At 49.0% G+C, this 12,804-nt stretch overlaps 1 protein-coding gene and 1 long non-coding RNA gene across 3 annotated transcripts in view; one reads left to right on the forward strand and one right to left on the reverse strand.

The window, feature by feature from the left end:
• LOC112547649 (uncharacterized) overlaps positions 1 to 5,246 on the forward strand; it is a 71,127-nt gene extending 65,881 nt beyond the window's left edge. The window contains exons 3-4 of the long non-coding RNA XR_003091427.2: positions 4,247 to 4,321; positions 4,661 to 5,246. This is a non-coding gene — a long non-coding RNA (uncharacterized LOC112547649). The remainder of the gene's footprint in view (positions 1 to 4,246; positions 4,322 to 4,660) is intronic.
• The window catches only part of NDUFAF2 (NADH:ubiquinone oxidoreductase complex assembly factor 2), a 142,323-nt gene that overhangs the window by 114,346 nt on the left and 15,173 nt on the right, over positions 1 to 12,804 (reverse strand). The window lies entirely within an intron of this gene.

Here is a 12,804-nt window from a genome sequence, read left to right on the forward strand (position 1 = left end):
CCCGCAACACTTGTGTCAGCACTGCTTCTGTCTCCTCAGCCTGCACCTGTAGCCAAACAGAGCACCTGACCATGGATGCCTCTACCCAGATCCTGGTGTGGTTTTACAGGGACTCTGGCTTGAAATTCCCACTTACTAATATCCAGGCTGGGAGGACCATCCAGTGTGAAAGGTGCCTGCTGGTGGAAACTTTCAGGAAGCAGGTGAGAGCTACAGAAGGAGGTGGCTAAGGTGAGGAGCATCTGAATCCCGAGAAATTCCTGGACAGTATTCATGTCGAGATAGCTGATGTAGCTGTCCCAATACACAAGCCTGCTGGTGGAAGAGGAGATGGCTCAGGGGGAAACTGGCAGCTAGTAACTTCTGGCAACAGGCAGTGCTCCACCCCTGCTCCCAACGTAGTATTAGGAAACCATGATGCTCTTCTTGATACAGGAGATAAGGAATCACCCCCTACAGCTGAGGAGCAGAAGCCTTGTACCCCTAAGGCTGGGAGGTCTGCTGCCACCACTGCGAGGAAGAAACATAGGGTATTGGTGGTCAGAGACTCTCTTCTGAGGGGGACGGAGGCACCCATCTGTTGCCCTGACATGTCATCTCTGGAGATATGCTGCTTGCCGGGGGCCCATATCCAAGACGTTACAGAAGCATTATCAAGGATTATCCGGCCCTCAGGCTACTACCCCATGGTACTCATCCATGTGGACACTAATGATACTGCAAGGTGTGACACTGAGAGGATCAAGAGCGACTACAGGGCTCTGGAGGTAGGGGTGAAGGAGTTTGGCATGTAGGTGGTATTCTCTTCAGTCCTTCCTGTCAAAGGTAGGGGCCCAGGCAGAGACAGGTACATCCTGAAGGTGAACGCCTGGCTGCGAAGATGGTGTCACCAAGAGGGGTTTGGCTTCCTCGACCACGGGATGCTATTCCAGGAAAGACTGCTAAGAAGGGATGGGTTCACCTTTCGAGGAAGGGGAGAACCATATCTGGACGCAGACTGGCTAACTTAGTGAGGAAGGCTTTAAATTAGGTTAGACTGAGACAGGTGACCAAAGCCCACAGGTAAGTGAAGAACATGGAGACCTAGGAGATGGGTCGGAAATGGGAGAGAGCGTGAGCCATAATAGCAAAGAAAAAGGAGGGACAAGGCAGAACTGGGAGGCAAGATCAAATCAGTATCTTAGATGCCTATATACAAATACAAGAAGTATGGGTAATAAGCAGGAAGAACTTGAAGTGCTAATAAATAAACACAACTATGACGTAGTTGGTATCACAGAGACCAGGTGGGATAATACAGATGATTAGAATATTGGTATAGAAGGATACAGTTTACTCAGGAAGGATAGGTGGGGAAAAAAGAGAGGAGGTGTTGCCTTATATATTTAAAATGTATGCACTTGGAGTGAGCTGGAGATGGTTGTAGGGGACAGACTTGTTGAGAGTCTCCGGGGTAGGTTAAAATGGGTGAAAAACAAGGGTGATGTCATGCTAGGGGTGTATTACAGATCACCTACCCAAGCAGATGAGGTGGATGAGGCTTTTTTTAAACAACGAAATCATCCAAAGTGCAGGCTTTGGTGGTGATGGGGGACCTCAACTATCCAGACATATGTTGACAGACTAACACAGCAGGGCACAGACTATCCAATAAGTACTTGGACTGCACTGAAGACAACTTTTTATTTCAGAAGGTTGAAAACGCTACTGGGGGGGAAGCTGTTCTAGATTTGATTTTAACAAATAGGGAGGAACTGTTTAAGAATTTGAAAGTGGAAGGCAATTTGAGTGAAAGTCATCATGAAATCATAGAGTTCATGATCCTGAGGAATGGTAGAAGGGAGAAGTGCAAAATAGATGGATTTCAGGAAGGCAGATTTTGGTAACCTGAGAAAGCTGGTAGGCACGGTCCCATGGGAAGCAAGACTAAGGGGAAAAACAACAGAAGAGAGTTGGCAGTTTTTCAAAGGGACATTATTAAAGGCCCAAAAGCAAGCTATTCCGCTGCATAGGAAAGATAGAAAGTATGACAAAAGACCGCCTTGGCTTAACCAGGAGAACTTGATCTAAAAATCAAAAGGAGTCATAAAATGTGGAAATGAGGATAAATTACAAAGGATGAATGTAAGCTAACACCACAGGAATGTAGGGGCAAGATTGGAAAGGCAAAGGCACAAATCGAGCTCAAACTAGCTACAGACATAAAGGGAAACAAGACAACATTCTATAAATATATTAGGAGGAAGACCAAAAGACAGGGTAGGCCCACTGCAGTCTAGACGTACCCTAAGTGTGTTGGGGGGGAGGGGCGGGGAAGGTGGGAAGAAGTTACCAGTTAAGCTGCAAGGAACAGTTTTGTAGCCACCAGCCAACAGAAACTGTTACACAGTTACACTCTACATAAGTCCTCTAAATATTTCCAGCATCCATAGTGCAGAATAGTTCTTAGTCCAGTGAAGAGTGAGATACATTTTTTTAAACTGTATGCAGACTTATCAACATTTTGAATTATCAACAGTACTGAAGTATACATTCAACCCTATAGATCACCGTTCTTTGGAGGTTTTTGAACAGTAAAGAAGACCCACAATTTTTAATGCCTTGTAGCATCTGATTGTAGCAATAGTTCTAGAAATATGCAATTATAAAGTGTTTTGCAACAAATGTTTTTCCCTGATGCTGTTGCCTCTTGGCATTCTGGATTACTTGAACAGCAAAACCAGATATCAAATTCTGTAATTAAAATTAAATTAAGTGTAAGGAGGAAAAGCAAATACTAAAATAACCGAACAAATGCCCAAACAATTGTTGTTCATCACTACTGTAATATTGAAAATAGTATTAATATGGGGGAGCATTCACTAATGTTACAGGAAGCAGTGTTTTAAAATAGAAATAAATCTTCTTACATAAAACTATTTGCAAGGCATACATTTTTTCCCCTACTTTGGCGTTCTGCCTCCTTTCATCCCTTTTTCCTTCAAGTAAGGGACAAAAGTGCAGACATTTTAAGAAATGCTGTTATTTCAGGGTCTGAAAAAAATTCTCAGCGACAGTAATTCTCTATCCTCTCCTCACAAGATAGTCACTTCATTATTTTTTCCTCCTTTCTCTTTGGTTCCTCTCTACTTTCACTTCCAACTTGTCTTCCTGCTGATGTCTCTTTTCACTTTCCTTTCCACCTTGCTGATTCCTCTGCTCCCTCTCTTTTATATTACAGGTTGGACCTCCCTGCTCCAGCACCTTTAGGACCTAACAGGTCCTGAATGAGGGAATTTGCTCCACCAGGGGAGGTCCCTGCCACCAGTCTCCCAGATACTGCCCCTCCCTTCTGCCAGGCTCTGCTTCAGCCCCACTGCCACTGGGCTCCAGCCCTACTGCTACAGGGCTTGGGCTTGGTGTGCTGCTGCCAACCGGCTGGGGCTCTTCAGGGATGGAGCTCCCCAGTTGCCGAGGCCCAGCTTCTGCCCCACCTGGCCAAGGCTTCTTGGGGACGGGGCTCCGCAGCTGCCCTGCTGCTGCTGCACCTTGCAGGCTTCCCGGAGACAGGGCTCACCAGCTGCTGGTGGCCTACCTGCTCCATGGCTGCCCCATTGCTGCTATGCTGGAATGGGGCTCCATGGAGATGGGGCTCACCGATCCCACTACTGCTCTGCCTGGCCAGGGCTTCCCGGGAATGGTGCTCCACAGTGGCCCCACCGCTGCTGCACCAGGACGCGGCACCACAGGGACACGGCTCACTGGTCCAGATGCTGTCCTGCCTGGCTGGGGCTCTCCAGGGACAGGGCTCACCAGTCTGATGGTGGGGCTCCCCTCTACTGGACTCTCTGACTGGCTTTCATTCCCGGGCACCAAGGCTCTCTAGTCCAACAACATTCATGATCCTGATGGACCATGGATGTTGCCAGAGCAGCGAGTCCCAGATTTAAGAGGTTCAACCTGTACTATCCTCAGAGATCACTTGCCTCCAACTCTGACTGACTGGAGTTGGAAATAGCTTCAGGTACATGTAAATGCTGTCCCTTCAGTCAGAGAAGGGAAATAACTATTAGAGAAGGTGTGCCTCTAAAGGAGGAGCACGCTGCCTTCTCAGCATTGTGAATAGCAACACAAGCTTCTTTACCTTGGAGGTCCTGCCATTAAACTAGAATTCCTTTAGGTTTGTGTGTGTCTCTCACCAATATTACTTTTGTCAACTTCTTAACTTTTCCACTTTTGTTTGTTCTTGCCCTCCTCCTCAAAACAGCCCAAGTGGAAGATTATTCCTATGAGGGTTGACAAGTGTTTCCTTGGCAGCACCAGAAGGAAGAAAGGAAAACAGGTCAAGTATTATACAATTATTGTTAGTTTCAATATGGATCATATATCAGTACTGGTGAGGAGGTGCTATGTGCAACAGTAGAGTTATGCTTCTTTTTAGGATTTTTATTCTATGCTATAAGGAGTGGGTTGGAAAACAGACACAGATCTCTGTACAACAATAATTTGTGATAGAGAAAGAGATGAACTATTTTAGTTTGCTAGTCACATTTCTGTTCTTAAAGGGACACAGTTAAGGTTTGTCACTATGAAATAAAATTGATTATACAATGAGTAAAACAGAAGACCAATGGCCAAGTGTTTCCAGCAACCAAATAATGCAGTGGTTTTTATTTTAAAGGCACCAGGCCGAGAGAAAGACGACCCGGGACAGCAGCCTGCAATATCTGGAGCCCTGCCCATTCTCTTACTCAAGCAGTCGTCCTCGCTTATGGTCACTCTGCAGTATTGCCGTCCCCCATGCCTGTTGCTCCCCTCTGGTCATTGCAGAGTATAATGGTTTCTATCAGACCCCTCACTTTCCATGTTATGGGAAACAACTGGATTCCACGGACATTCCCAACTCCGAGTGAGGTCATTCACCCACTCACATACCAGATCCTGATACAAAGTGAAGCTGTAGGGCATTTATTTACTATTTTCAGAAGTCAATCACTAGACCACCATGACTTCTATCACATAAGTCTTGGTGTCAGTCTCCTACTGGGTAGGCACTATATCTAGGGATAAAAATCTTTGTGCTGCCCAGGACAGGCAAATTTCTCTCTCAGGTAGCGCTGACAGGGTTTTTATAATGTGGAAGAACACTATCAGACATACTATCATAACTAGAGCTTGTTTGTTATGCACAGAGGCAGCAGTATTCTGAGACATCAATGAAGGACTGTTTCAGCTGATGAATGCACTGCGCTCTCTTTCTGCTATCTGTCCCCTGAACTGAAGATCCTTTCAAATACAAATCTGATACTCTGCATTCAAAATTTGTGGGAGTAGAAAATATGCAACTGAAGCTACATCTGCCAATGAATGAGATAGGATGATTGCACCTGGAATACTTGGGATTAGTGGTAGCTTTCAAATAGTCATATGAACTCTGAATCATTGAAGCATATTTGCCTGGAGAAGAGAACTTCCAGTAATCTCCAATAAGCATTGAATTTTTAATTGACAGACTATCTTCTGTTTACATTCTTTTGAGATTTGACCTTGTACCTAATAGTTTCCTTCTTCAGCCCTGAACTATGACTTACTTCACTAGCGCTACTTGTCTGACCTGAAGCCAAGATTTTCCAGGAACAATAACTCTTTGCTTTAGCTTTTCTGTTCAGAAACTTGATTTTAAAAACTGTTCTGGAATAGATGCACAATTTTTCCTTCTGTAAAGCGAATATTATGGCTACCATGGTGTGGGAGCACAAATAATATCAAATGGCAGTGACAGAAATTGGATGGCAGCCTTTTTCTTTTCCCATTTGCAAAAAACTGTCCAAAGATGGTAAATTAGGAGCTGACACAGGAAGCCCTTTCATTCACTCAGCATATGCAATAAAAAGCTGTAAGGACTTGCAAAATGGTTTCGTCCTATCTATACAGAACGCTAAGGCTTGCTTCATGTCCAGGGAATGTAACGCCTGCTCCTTAGGGGAGCGCTGCAGTTTGGGAAAGAAAACTGGGAGGTATGTGTCCTGGGACATATGGAAGGCCAACACCACTTTCGGGAGAAACACCGAGTGGGGGCGTAACCCGACCCTATCTCTTGAAAAGACTAAGTAGGGAGGCTCCATAGTTAGGGCATGGAGCTCCGATACCCTCCGCGCCGACATAATGGCTACTAGAAACGCCACCTTAAAGTTCAGATACTTAAGGGGGCAGGCACCCAATGGCTCAAAGGGAGACCCTATGAGCTTGGTCAGCACCAAATTAAAGTCCCACTGAGGAACAGGGACCCTGACATGGGGAAACAACTTTTCTAAACCTTTAAGGAACTGCTTAACCAGGGGGTCTGTGAATAATGAGCCGCCCTCAGAGCCGTCGTGGAAGGCTGTTAAAACCGTCAGATGCACCCGAATCGAGAGAGCAGGCAGTCCCATGCGGTGCAAACTAAACAAATAGTCCAGGACCATAGGAACAGGGGCCCGAGAGGGGCAAACCCCCTTTTCTGCAGCCCAGACCGAGAAGCGTTTCCACTTAGCTGCAAAGGCCCTCCTGGTAGTTGGCTTCCTACTGCCCAGGAGAACCTCCCACACCACCTGCGAGCACGCCCTTTCGGGGGCCTTCAGCCATGGACAAGCCAAGCTGTCAGGTGGAGGGACTGGACATCCGGGTGATACAGTATGCCCCCTTCCCTGGCCTGCGTGATCAGGTTCCAGGTCAGTGGTAGGCAAAGTGGCCTGACCACCACCATTTCCAGCAGAATGGGAGATCAGAACTGCCTGGGCCAGTCTGGATCCACCAGAATTATTAGTAACCTGAACAGCCTGATCCTGGTGAGCACCTTGGGAACCAGGGGGAATGGCGGGAACACATGTAGCTTCCCCCGAGGCCACGGTGAAGTTAGGGAGTCTCCCTTCGAGCCCGCCCCCAAGCCCAGGATGGAGAAGTACTGCGGGCACTTCCTGTTCTCCTCAGTGGCGAACAGATCCACCTGTGGCAGCCCCACTGCCAGAAAAGTAGGGCCACGACCTTGTTCTCCAGGGACCACTCATGGACTCTGAAGGACCTGCTCAGGGAGTCTGCCAGCCACTTGCAAGCGGATGTTGTGCGCTATGCAAAACTCCCAAAGTAGGGTGGCCTCCTTGCACAGCTGGGACGAGCGGGCACCTCCCTGCTTGTTTATATTGAACACCGCGGCTGTGTTGTCCATTGGTACCAAGATCAGGGTCCCCGAGAGTAGGCCCCGGAAGAACTTGCAGGCTCTCCTGACCGCCTTCAGCTCCCACACGTTTATATGAAACAACCTCTCCTGGGGGTCCCACAGCCCATGTCCAGTACGTGAGCAAGTGCGCTCCCCAACCGTCGTCAGAGGCGTTGGTAACTAACTGAGCCGATGGCAGTTCCGTGCGGAAGGGGACCCCGGCACAAACCTCACTCTCCAACATCCACCAGTCTAACGAGGCCACAACATCCCAGAGTACAGTCAGGATCCGGACCCACCCCGCCCTGGCCGAACGACCCCACCAGCCATGCCTGAAGTGGTCTGAGTTTCAACCTGGCATGCCGAACAACGTATGTGCAGGCTGCCACGTGCCCGAGGAATCTCATACATGTCCAGGCTGTTGTCAGCGGGGAACGCTGCAGGTCGGTCACCAATCCCCTGATGGCCTGGAATCTGGATGCCAGGAGATATGCCCGCCCCCACATCCACCCCTGGCATCTAGGGTAGCCCCCACAAGTTCTATGACCTGGGTAGGAGTCAGTTTCTACTTTTCCTCGTTGATGATGAGACCAAGACAATTGAAGAGGGCTCGTGAGAGACCTATGTGGGCAATCACCTAGTCCCTTGACCTGCCCCTGATTAGCCAGTAGTCCATGTAGGGGAACACCTGAACTCTCAGCCTCCTGAGTTAAGGTGCCACCACCTCCATGCATTCCGTAAAGACCTTTGGCGCAGTCGAGAGTCCAAAGGGGAGCACTGTAAACTGGAAATGGCGGAGGGGGACCACAAACCGGAGGAACCTCCTGTGGTCTGGTCGAATAGCCACATGAAAGTACGCATCCTTTAAATTGAGGGACGCATACCAACCCCCCTACTCCAACACCAGAATGATGGAGGCTAGCATCACCATCCTGAACCTGTCCTCCTTTATATGTCTGTTTAGGTCCCTGATGTCCAGGATAGGCCGAAGCCCCCCTTTCAGCTGGGGATGATAAAGTACTGGGAGTAAACCCCCCTGCCCTCCAGATAGGAAGGGACCAACTCCACCGCTCCCTTCTCCTAAAGCGTGGTCACCTCCTGCTCGAGCAGGGCCCTGTGAGATGAGTCCCTGGAGAGGGACAGGGAGGGGGAGAGGGATGGGTGGGAACCCAAGAAGGGGATAGAGTACCCCCGGGAGATGACATCCGAAGCGTCATCCGAAGCGACGCCAACCAGGCCCGGACAAAATGGGACAACCGGGTCCCAAAGGAAGGAGAGATTCGGAGGGTCAATATGTGGTCCCCGGGTGTGCCTGCAAAATGGCTGCTTAGACGGCTGTGGAGGGGGTTGGGTGGCGCCCCTGCCTGCATACGGACGCGGACGCCACCGCCGAGAACGGGCGTTTGAGCCAAGTGTGACTGGAAACCCTCCCCCAGGGCCCCAAGGCCTCCGCCTCCAATAGTCAGGGCGCTGGGCCTGGGGTAGCAGTCTGGCAACAGGCCTATTTGGGAGCTGCCTACGCTGCGGAGCAGGCGTATGGGTGCCCAAGGACCTAAGCATGGACCTGGCGTCCTTGAGGCTATGGTGCCGGGAGTCAGTGTTCTCCGCAAAGAGGGACTTCCCATCGAACGTCAGGTCCTGTATGGTGGACTGCAAGTCCATCGGGATTCCCGAGACCTGCAGCCAGGCACTGCGCCTCATTACCACCCCCGAGGCCATGGTTCTAGCAGCCGAGTCCACCGCGTCAAGGGATGCCTGCAGAGACATACAGGCTATAGTTCTGCCCTCCGTGGAGAGGGCCGAAAACTCTTGCCTGTCTTCCAGGGGCAGTCGATCACAAAACCTGTCCAACGCTTGCCAGGTGTTATATGCGTACCGACTGAGCATTGCCTGCTGGTTGGCCATGCGGAGCTGTACCCCCCCCCGGTGGCATATACCTTGCGTCCCATCAAGTCCACACGTTTGGAGTCCTTCGCCTTGGGAGAGGGTCCCGGCTGCAGCTGCCCCTCTTTCTGTGCAGCCACCTGCACCACAATCGAACCCGGCGCTGGGTGCGAGTGCAGGTGCTCGTGCCCCATCTGGGGAATGTAATATCTCCTCTCCCCCCGCTTAAAGATGGGGGAGATGGAGGCCGGTATCTGCCACAGCGTGTTTGTGATCTTTGCCATGGTCTTATTCAGCAGCAAAGCCAGCTTAGCCAGGGCATCCTCATGAAGGATTTCCACCATGGGGTCGGATTCGTCAGTGACCGGTTCGACATGCACCCCCAAATTGTCTGCCATATGGCGGAGCTGCTCCTGGAGAGACCTGGCGTCCATAGCTGGCATGGAAGGAGCTGGGTTCGCCAGAGCCTCATCAGGTGCTGCCGCCGCCGATAACTCTCACCCCAAGACCTGCTGCTCCGGTACAGCTGGTGCCGGGGACTGCTGCTGCAACTCCTGCGGCTGTAGCAGAGAACCCACGAGGGGTACCTCCAGGGCACCATGCCCCTGTGGATCCACCCTCATGGGCAATGGTGGGGCCTGAGACAAGGATGCTGACGGAGTGGAGCGTCTGCAAGACCCACTGGCCGGGCAAGACGAAGGGAGCGGGCCCTGCCACTGATTGTAGGCCCTCGGTGTCCAAAAGGGCCAGGGCTGTTGTACCTGTGGCGGCCATGTCTGTTCAAACCCCGAGGGTATCACTCGGTGCCAGGAGGTAGATTGGTACCGCAACTAATGGCGGGACGAACCCAGTGACCAGAGCGACTCCGCTTCAGACTCGGATGACAACTCCGAAGCTGACCAAGGCAGTGCCATGGCAGGCTAGCCCTGCAGCAGGCTAGGCCTAAAACATGCCATGGACTCAGGCTTGCCTGAATGCACGCTGGGCGACGTGTGTACCTCCTGCCCAGGAGGCACCCAGCACAGCAGCACCGACCCCAAAGCTCAAACCAGCACTGGCGGTGCCGGGAGCAGCGTCAGTCGCTGCTGTGCCACCGGTGCAGGAAATGTTGCAGCCAGGGACTGAAGCGGTGCAGGCGCTGACAGCAGCGGCAGCACTGAGGGCTGGAACGATGCCGGCACTGGGGACGGTGCCAGAGCCGCTGTCAAAGTTGAGGCCGGTGCCGGGGCCGATGAAGGTGCACCCCATGCCAACTCAGACAGGCCACGTGTGTCCTGTGCAGGCAACGACGTTAGGTACCCCGACTCAACCGGTGTCGGCCACATGCCTGGAGACCTGGGCAATCCCAGAGCCCCTGATGCCTCCGGTGCCGAAGACAAGGTCCCCTCAGAGGAGATCGGAGATGGAGGCAAGGCTGTCAGCTCAATCAGTTCTTGAGCCGCCTCAAACGTCTCCAGCATGGAGGGGCGATGTGCCGGGACCAGCACCGGGCTTCTGGCCCGATGTGAAGATGTCTTCTTATGCCAATGCCCATCGCCATGCACCCTCTTCTCTGGCGATCTCCCTCTGGAGGCCTTGGACTTCTTCGGCACCAGGGACTGGGAGTGGCGCCGACTGCCAACCTCCTCAGTGCTGTGGTGAGGGGCTGGCCACCATTCTCCATGTTTGCCAGTTAACAAAGCTTGTACTATAGTGGCCCAACAGGTGACCCCCAATGGCAACTTGGACTGCTGGCCTTCCTCTACTAAAAAGAAAGAATTTCTGAGGCAAGAGTGCAGGGGTGCATGCCTACTTAAAGAAATCAGCATGTGCCTATGGCTTGGTGCTTTCTGCACAGATCCACCCTACTGCACTCTGAGAAGGTGAGCAAGCAAACCAAGCCCCGACAACTACTTGCCCCACTGCATTCTCTCCTCAACAGGAGAAACTGGCCTGTTTTTAGTATTCATTTATTTCGCCTTTGGGAGTTTGTCCCCCTAATCCTTCATAGAGCATGGAGCAAAACTGAACTCACAGACTGACTTGCAAATTTTTTAATGGTTAATGATTTCTGCTCTGGGAGAGCCCAGTCTCATTCATTGTCCCTCTCTCATTCATTGTGGACTGAATTCTAGCAAGAACAGCTCTTGAAATTTTGATACATCAAATCTGAATCCTAAGCATCTGATCAGATCCATCAGTCCAGCTCTGGTTACATTATCTAGCTGTAGGCCTAGAAGTTCATGCTTTTATAAATAAGAAAAATTTTGGCTAGAACATAGATAAGCTCTCCAGCTGTTTAAACAGCTTGCAACAAGATTTATGTAAACATAAAACTGTTAAGTTAATGGAACGTTTTCCAATGAGATCATATAAGTATTGTTTGTTTCTTCAGCAACTATTGTCACTAGTTTCTAACTATATAAAAATTGTAATACTGAACTTTATTTTATAAGACAAAATAATAGCAACACAATTTCCCAATGTAACCCAACACTGAGCTTCTTAAAACAATACATCAGCCTATAAACCTCCACTAGCTTTTTACACAGAGATACACATAAATGTGAGGGACCTTGATGCTTCAAACTATTGATATTACTCCAAAAGTTATGTTGATTTAACTGAGATCAGCATCTGGCCTCCTATATCACTTCCCAGAACTACCCAGATCTCCATATACAAATGGACTATGCTTTCTTTGCAAAAACTGTTTTATTTGCAGGTTTGAATTTTGGTTCCATAAAATAAGACATTTTTTTATTGAAAGTTGCCAAGCCAAATATAGGAAAAAGTCATACTTGTAATGCAATGATTCCCAGTATTTTAATAGTAAGCTGTTTGTTATGGGTAATTATTCTTTACCATAAAAACTGTTTAAAGCTGTTTCAAGTATACTTGAACCTGTTTAAAACTCACAGGCTTCACTAGAGTCAATAGAAATTGAGCCAAATATGTGGCTCATTCTCTCAGTAGCTGTCTGAGAAGAATGGCAAATCCCAGAGCTTGGGATTTCCGCCAATGAATTCAGTGGGGTCAGAATTTCCTTTCATGGCTTTTTGTGACAAAACACTAGAAATAGGTTACTTGCAAACTCAAAGTGACAGAGATAATTGCAGGAAAAATAAGTGTTATATTTAATCAATGACTTAATATTTAAGTTCTCTTATCCAGAAAAACAAAAATAGCCTGTTTATCAAAAGTCATGTCATGTTGCCTGAGAATTTCTTACTAGCCATACAACTATCAATCTAAGACTAGAATTTTTAAGTCAGAACCATGTTGTTCTAGGATCTACACCACCAGCTCAGGGGAATTTTAAAGGAGTTATTGTTAATTCACCTTGGAGATGATTACACCAGATTAGTATATAATATTTATTCTTCAGTTCTGATCTAACACCCTACAGAGGTCATCACAAGTGATCTGCTTGACTGTACATCAAATAACTATGAAAATCTCCACCACAATATTTATCAACCATAATACTGAAACAGTCCCAATAAAATCTATTAGTAATTGACTCTGGCTCCTAATCTCTCTCAAACAAACCAAGCCTTTCATTCAGCAACTTCTGCAGAGCACAAAGCTCATGCAGGCATCTCATTTTACCACCTTGCAAAACTGAATGCCTGACTGCCTGCTTGAAGAGTGGAACAGACCAGAAAGATGGCTGTGGCTGAGTGCAGGGCCAGAGTAAGAAAATCCAAAATCATAGCCATGACCATGGCCCCTCCCTTGTTCACAGGAGCATGGATAGCCCTTGC

Source organism: Pelodiscus sinensis, chromosome 6 (assembly GCF_049634645.1).
Source record: "Pelodiscus sinensis isolate JC-2024 chromosome 6, ASM4963464v1, whole genome shotgun sequence".
Lineage (NCBI taxonomy): Eukaryota > Metazoa > Chordata > Testudines > Trionychidae > Pelodiscus > Pelodiscus sinensis.